The sequence below is a fragment of the Mya arenaria genome, chromosome 2 (assembly GCF_026914265.1).
Source record: "Mya arenaria isolate MELC-2E11 chromosome 2, ASM2691426v1".
NCBI lineage: Eukaryota > Metazoa > Mollusca > Bivalvia > Myida > Myidae > Mya > Mya arenaria.
The window spans coordinates 6,796,495-6,804,991 of NC_069123.1; the positions used below are offsets into that span (position 1 = coordinate 6,796,495).

The window sequence follows — 8,497 nt, forward strand, 5'->3', positions numbered from 1 at the left end:
ACCCAATATGGAACTTGACCTAGCTTATGTTAGGATGATCATTCTGACCAAGTTTCATTAAGATAAGGCTAAAATTGTGACCTCTATTTTGTTCACAAGGTTTTTCTAATAATTGACCTAGTGACCTAGTTATTGACTGCGTATGACCCAATATCGAACTTGACCCAGATTTTATAGAGATGATCATTCTGACCAAGTTGCATTAAGATTAGCCTAAAATTGTGACCTCTATTGTGTTCACAAGGTTTTTCTACTAATTGACCTAGTGACCTAGTTATTGACGGTAATTGACCCAATATCGAACTTGACCTAGATGTTATAGAGATGATTATTCTGACCAAGTTGCATTGAGATTAGGCTAAAATTGTGACCTCTATTGTGTTCACAAGGTTTTTGTACTAATTGACCTAGTGACCTAGTTATTGACCGTGAATGACCCAATATCAAACTTGACCTACATTTTACAGCGATGATCATTCTGACCAATTTGCATTGAGATTAGGCTAAAATTGTGACCTCTATTGTGTTCACAAGGTTTTTCTACTAATTGACCTAGTGACCTAGTTATTGACCGCGGATGACCCAATATCGAACTTGACCTAGATTTTATAGAGATGATCATTCTGACCAAGTTGAATTGAGATTAGGCTAAAATTGTGACCTCTATTGTGTTCACAAGGTATTTCTACTAATTGACCTACTGACCTAGTTTTTGACCCCAGATGACCCAATATCGAACTTGACCTAGATTTCATAGAGATGATCAGTCTGACCAAGTTTCATAAAGATTAGGTCAAAATTGTGACCTCTGTTGTGTTCACAAGGTTTTTCTAATAATTGACCTAGTGACCTAGTTATTGACTGCAGATGACCCAATATCGAACTTGACCTAGATTTTATAGAGATGATTATTCTGACCAAATTGCATTGAGATTAGGCTAAAATTGTGACCTCTATTGTGTTCACAAGGTTTTTGTACTAATTGACCTAGTGACCTAGTTGTTGACCGCGGATGACCCAATATCGAACTTGACCTACATTTTATAGAGATGATCATTCTGACCAAGTTGCATTGAGATTAGGCTAAAATTGTGACCTCTATTGTGTTCACAAGGTTTTTCTACTAATTGACCTAGTGACCTAATTATTGACCGCGGATGACCCAATATCGAACTTGACCTAGATTTTATAGAGATGACCATTCTGACCAAATTGCATTGAGATTAGGCTAAAATTGTGACCTCTATTGTGTTCACAAGGTTTTTCTACTAATTGACCTAGTGACCTAGTTTTTGACCCCAGATGACCCAATATCGAACTTGACCTAGATTTTATAGAGATGATCAGTCTGACCAAGTTTCATAAAGATTAGGTCAAAATTGTGACCTCTATTGTGTTCACAAGCAATTGTGAACGGACGGACGGACGGACGGACGGACGACGAGTGATCACAAAAGCTCACCTTGTCACTACGTGACAGGTGAGCTAAAAACATGGATTTCATTGGATAATCTCTGATTTCTTTAATTACAAATAGACACTTAATGTCATGAATTATAACACACAGTAAAACCACGCTTTTAACATTCTTTCAGCATACAAAGAATGCAGATTCATCAAGCCTAAATCTCCAGCGCAGTTTCATCTATCGTTATTCTGCAGCGCTGTTTCATCAAGGGTTATTCTGCAGTACAGTTTCATCTAGGGTTATTCTGCAGCACAGTTTCATCTAGGGTTATTCTGCAGCGCAGTTTCATCTAGGGTTATTCTGCAGCGCAGTTTCATCTAGGGTTATTCTGCAGCGCAGTTTCATCTAGGGTTATTCTGCAGTACAGTTTCATCTAGGGTTATTCTGCAGCGCAGTTTCATCTAGGGTTATTCTGCAGTACTGTTTCATCTAGGGTTATTCTGCAGCACAGTTTCATCTAGGGTTATTCTGCAGTACTGTTTCATCTAGGGTTATTCTGCAGCACAGTTTCATCTAGGGTTATTCTGCAGCACAGTTTCATCTAGGGTTATTCTTCAGCTGAAACAAAATAATCTTCATATATACATGTATAAACAACAACGCTCAACATTGCTTGACAAAGATATCACTGAAACAAAGGAACCTTTTCAAATGAATATGCTATCTTAATCTATTTTCAGGGCGCGTTTTACTTAAATGCCTCATGATAATGTGTTCAAACGTGTATGTAATAATTATTTAAGCTAAATGTTTGAAACCAAAAGAACACAAAATGCAGAATATTCTGCAAGGAAAACAATTAAGGAATGATTCGGATTATGGAATCATTGAGCAGCTTGCCCATAATTTTAGGGATCATAAGTGCATCCACCCCTCCCATACCCTTCCACACTCCGACAAATAGGGTTTACACTGATATGGGGGTTTGGGTGTACTCCCTTGATTGACATATAGTTGTAAATAGTGTACTAGTATTTTGGTGTATTCTATGCATATTCTTTTTAGCGTATTATCATAGAAACAAGAGCTGTCACAGAGACAGCCTGCTCGACTATTCTGTCGTTTTTCAGTGTAAGGATTGAAAAGTTTAGGCAAAACATGCATGGATCACTGTAAAATTAGATTTAAAATTTGAATGCAATACATGATGTATTTGCTGAGATATTAATATAAATGTGGTAACATGAAAATTTTAACCAGAATTTCTAAGTCCAATAATAAAGGGCCATTTCTTGCCAAATACAATTATCTAACTTGGTTATTCAAGTAGGTTGAGTGGATGAGTACCATTGTATAAAGTCTCAATGCAATACATCAAGTAGTTGCTGAGATATTAACCTATGTGTGCTAACATGCAAAACCTTAACCAGAATTTCTATGTCGAATACAAAAGGGCCATTATTTGAATAAATGAAAACTATAGTTATCTAACTTGGTTATTCAAGTAGGTTGGATGGTTGAGTCCCATTGTATAAAGTCTCAATGCAATACATCAAGTAGTTGCTGAGATATTAACCTACGTGTGCTTACATACAAAACCTTAACCAAAATTTCTATGTTGAATAATTAATAGAGATAAATTATTTGCATTAAATGCAAACTAGAGTTATCTTACTTTGTTAATTAAGTAGGTTAGATGGTCGAGTACCATTGTATAAAGTCTCAATGCAATACATCAAGTAGTTGCTGAGATATTAACCTATGTGTGCTAAAACCTTAACCATAGTTTCTATGTCGAATAATAAAAAGAGGGAAATTATTTGCATTAAATGCAAACTAGAGTTATCCTACTTTGTTAATTAAGTAGGTTAGATGGTCGAGTACCATTGTATAAAGTCTCAATGCAATACATCAAATAGTTGCTGAGATATTAACCTATGTGTGCTAAAACCTTAACCATAGTTTCTATGTCGAATAATAAAAAGAGGAAAATTATTTGCATTAAATGCAAACTAGAGTTATCCTACTTGGTTAATTAAGTAGGTTGGATCGTTGAGTACCATTGTATGAAGTCTCAATGCAATACATCAAGTAGTTGCTGAGATATTAACCTATGTGTGCTAAAACCTTAACCATAGTTTCTATGTCGAATTATAAAAAGAGGGAAATTATTTGCATTAAATGCAAACTAGAGTTATCCTACTTGGTTAATTAAGTAGGTTGGATGGTTGAGTACCATTGTATGAAGTCTCAATGCAATACATCAAGTAGTTGCTGAGATATTAACCTATGTGTGCTAAAACCTTAACCATAGTTTCTATGTCGAATAATAAAAAGAGGGAAATTATTTGCATTAAATGCAAACTAGAGTTATCTTACTTTGTTAATTAAGTAGGTTGGATGGTCGAGTACCATTGTATAAAGTCTCAATGCAATACATCAAGTAGCTGAGATATTAACCTTTGTATTGAAAACATTTTATGGACGGACGGACGAACCCATAGACGGACAGACGGTCAAACTTAGTAGTGACTTTATGCAATACCATCAACACCATTGACGTCATCACCATGTTTGACGTCGTCGTCGTCGTCGTCGTCGTCGTCATCATCATCCTTATCATCATCATCATCATCATCATCATCATCAGTAGGAAAATAGTTATACATCATATACTCTCATCATCTTCATCCTCATAATACATCATGAAAATTCCATCATCATCATTATCATCATCATCATCAATCATACAATTTATGTATATAATGAAGTTATTATTACATCTCTCTCCAATCCAGCCACTTGTTGCCCTTTTCTTGTTTCTATGGTGATATTCAGACATCCGGCAAGACTGTTCTGGCTCCAGGAATTGAGGATCTTTTCTGAAAACCATAGTGTTATTTGCAGTATAAAAATTGTTAAACCTACGTTACGAAACAAGTTACTGCTATTCCAATCTGTTTTATTAATATATTTTCACACCACTATTCAATTTTAAAGATGCACTAAAACAAGATCTAACACATTTATCACAATTGTTTTAATATACCAAAAAGGATGAATAAATGTCGAAAAACAATGATACTTATAAAGGAAAACACGGTATTGCTACCTTATGAGACCGTAGTAGATCGCAGTAAATATTTTAGCATTCACCAATCCAGGCATGAGAATGGCTGAGTTACAAAAAAGAGAAAAGAATTTTGCTGGGGGTCAAGAGGGCATCATGTCCCCTTGTGGGTCCATGGCAATCATGTAATATTTTCGCGATTACAGCTATTAAATTCACAGTTATAATATTGTTAATAGTAATTAATATATTCTATAAACGCATTATTTAGTAAGTAGAAGACGGTGTATCACTCAAAATTTATGTTTGTTTTACATACTTGTGTATGTATTGATTTCGAATAAGAGTGTCACTTTAACCAAGTAGTTTATGAGTTATACCACATGTGTGAAGAAAGGAAGGTCAGACAGAGCAGGACTATACGTATCTTCCATGGCCGAGAGTGTAAGATAGGTTCATCCCGACCCGAGCGTAGGGTGTTTTGGGGAAAAGAAGTTTTAAAAATTAAGTAAAAATGTATTTTTTTGCTGGAACTCTTTTGTGCGTAGTGAAAATAGATGTGTATGGATATGTGATAATTCGTGGTTGTCATGGATATGCGCAGTGATTCAGATTATGTTAAAGCTGCACTCTCACAGATTTACCGTTTTGACAACTTTTTTATTGTTTGTCTTGGAATGAGCCAATTTTCGCGTAAATATTTGCAAACCAGTGATAAAAGATTGCTCACAAATAATCAGATAGTAGATGTTCATATTTCCGTTCAGGATTAATTTTTTTTGTGTGTGTTAAACCGTTATTAACGGTTTAAGAAAAATGCATAAAACATCAAAAAATTTAACTCAAATATAAATATCTGCAATGTAGTTTTTTGTCAGCAGTCTTATATAAGTGGTTTTCATGGGTTTTCGCAAAAAATGCCTCGTTCTAAGACAAAAAGTAAAATAAAGTTGTCAAAACCTTCAATCTGTGAGAGTGCAGCTTTAATAGTCAAATCAGTCTTAAAATAGTTCTGAGGAGAGTAAAAGCAGTATTTCTTGAAAGGTGCATGAAAAAAAAATTATGATGACATTAGAAGCAGTAATAATTAATTAAATATTGCGACAAGACAAGCATTATGATCATCATCAATATCATCATCATCATATAATCTGTGTAAATAATAAAGGTTGTTTTTTTACATCAATCCAATCCAGCCCCTTGTCGCTCTGTTCGTGTGGCTATAATGATATTCAGGTTACCCTCGATCGCGCAAGATAAGCATCGCGGCCCTCCGGGTCAGTATTGACTTCCGCTTTCAGGATACATTTTTCTGTCAGGAAAAAATAGCATTATTTGCAGAATACATGTTGAACACTTTATCTTTATTATGCCAGGCTGGTCATCAATGTGTATACATGTTTGTGTGAGAAAACGACAAACTTACATTGTGTTAGCCAATGAGGTTGTATTCCAAGTCAGTTAAATGACCTGAAGTGATATCTTAATGATTAACAAAGGCTCCTTCGCTATAGTCATTCTGCCCATTCTTAATTATTAAGAGTTTACTTCATGTTATCTAACTATTACATAAACATTGATACACACAAGGTTCTCGCTAGCTGATGTTTAAAAAGATACCGCGTTTATAACGCATTTTCATGAAAGTAAAAAAAATAATGGTACCGGTATATATTATGGTAGCTTATCTTGAGTGCAGTTCTTGTTCTGATGTTTCCATGGTTACGTTTGGTCAAATCTTACACTTTCAAATCATACACTTTCGGGCATTTACGTCATGATTCGATTTCTCAAGTTCCAAATATATAGACATAAAACAATTCTAAATTTCAAATTGTTCAAACATCAGTTCATAGCTTTCATAGCATGTCATACCCAGCCCAAAATTATAAGCTATTTTCTTTGAAGAATGTATAAGTTATAGTTTATGGTATATTACAATTCCGGGGCGGTCCTGGATTTGACGTAAGAAGGGGCATAACCTTTTGACTTTCACTCCTCCCTCTTAAGTGTTGGCAGGGGGATTTGGGATTTTTTTTAACAATGCGCTCAACATTTCATGCGCCCCTATAGTATTCCTATGGTTGTGGGTTTGAGCTCTTTGCTGGTATTCATGTGGTTGTGGGTTCAAGCTCATGGCCGACCACCGGTATATGAGTGAGTGAGTTGTGGGTTCGAGCTCTTGGCCGGTTTTCCAGCAGTTGTGGGTTCAAAATCTGCTGATATTTCAGCACCTGGGGGTTCAAGCTCTCTGCCGTTATTCCGGTGGTTGTGGATTCAAGCCCATTGCTGTGACTTTTTCTCACAAGTTAAGATTAAACAAATAGCTGTACAACACAGCACAAATACATACCTTTTACATGCAAGTAAGGAGGTAAATGTTTGCGACCAGCAAGTCTCAGGCTATCTGCTGCAACCGATCTCACGAGTCTTTTCTCCCCATGTGTCCACACATCTTGATGTTTTGTCTGGAAAAATAATTTGAATAACCTTTCACTAGTGCACTAGTCAATTGTAACCACGCCCCCCAGGGGGTATACCGTGTAAATGGGCCTTGTTTTTATCTTCCAGGTGACCCCGCAGTGCCGGGTTACTGCGGTGGTTTTGTCTTTGCGCAAAAGATAGCGGGGAAAGCCTCCCGCCCACCCCCACCTGCATCTAATAGTGGTCCCAACCCTTCACACACAATACAAAGTACATGTATAAAACGTTCATTGCAATTCAAAGATTAACAAGACTTAGATATAAAAGGCTGTAATTTAATTGAGCATGTCATTACAGTATACATACCAGCATGTTTACTTTCCAACGCCAAAAACGTATTCGTTTTTTTTTTCAAACATTTACACAAAATGGCCGGGACATCCAAAGACACCGTTTGCACATGCGCAGTAAAGATTTTGTGACCATTTAGCGTGTATTCAAACACTTCATTAAACATAGGAATTACCTGCAAGGCATGCGACATCACACTTACCGAGTATAACAAATTCAATGCATCTTGAAATCGTTTAAACATACATGTCCTGTCGGGGCGTTGTTCCAAAGAAGAAAGTGCTATTGTAGATAAAATATTTCTTTAAAAGATTTTTTAAACGAAAGTATAGAGAAATACATTTTTTAAAACTCAGTCAAATGTTTTACAATGAAGTACAAACCACAGGGGCAGGTTGCGTTGTTTGGACACACCATGCCCCCGTCCGTTTCTTAGACGGCAAATATATGGAAATTCAGGGTCAAGTCGTCACCCTTTACAAAGATAATAAAATAAAAATTTTTTTTTTTTTTTTTTTTTGCCAATTACCACAAGTTACAGTTACCACATCATTTTCTTACTAAAAATCGATAAAAAAATGTTAAAACAAAAAACCAGACGGGGCATGGTGTGTCAAAACAACGCAACCTGCCCCTGTGGTTTCCATAATATTGTTTTGACAGTGCTCCGTCAGACGGCCGTATTGTGAAAAGGTTTGTCGAAGTGATTTAAGAAACTAAATTCTCAATCAAACTCTGGTAAAAGGCCGAAGACGGGGCTCCGTAAAAGACCTAGACTGCGCTATGTGTCATTTAAAATGATGCAGAAAAAGTGAAGTTATCTTTGTTTTAAGTCTTCATTCGAAGCAAAATGCTGCCTTCCGACGTAGCATTTATGACGCAATTTATCACGTGGTATACACTCAGAGGGGTAGCTTTGCCTATTAAAAAGTATAGGCCCACTTGGTAGGGGGGTTTGGGTGACCTCCCCCGGGATTTTTTTTCTCCAGATCGAATATGGTGCGTTTTAGCTTATACCTGGAGCTTAATATTGCACTTCACTAAACTTTATTGTTGTCTTGTTTATGCTGTACAATAACACAATATGCTTAATTAACCTGTAGTGTGTACTTGAATGTTAATTAAGCTGTCACCCCCTTACCTTTCAGTTATTATTGCAGATTTGGACGTTTTGTATTTTTCATTTTTGGAAACGAAGTGTAGGCCCGGGTCTACCGTGCCTATTGGAGCTACGCCGATGCACA

General features: G+C 36.2%; 1 long non-coding RNA gene across 1 annotated transcript; it reads right to left on the reverse strand.

The window, feature by feature from the left end:
- Positions 1 to 933: 933 nt before the first annotated feature.
- LOC128225194 (uncharacterized) lies at positions 934 to 7,375 on the reverse strand. The gene is made up of 5 exons (XR_008259619.1): positions 7,269 to 7,375; positions 6,832 to 6,946; positions 5,660 to 5,790; positions 4,190 to 4,290; positions 934 to 2,026 (listed from the first exon to the last, which is right to left on the reverse strand). It is a non-coding gene; the product is annotated as an uncharacterized LOC128225194 (long non-coding RNA).
- Positions 7,376 to 8,497: the final 1,122 nt, after the last annotated feature.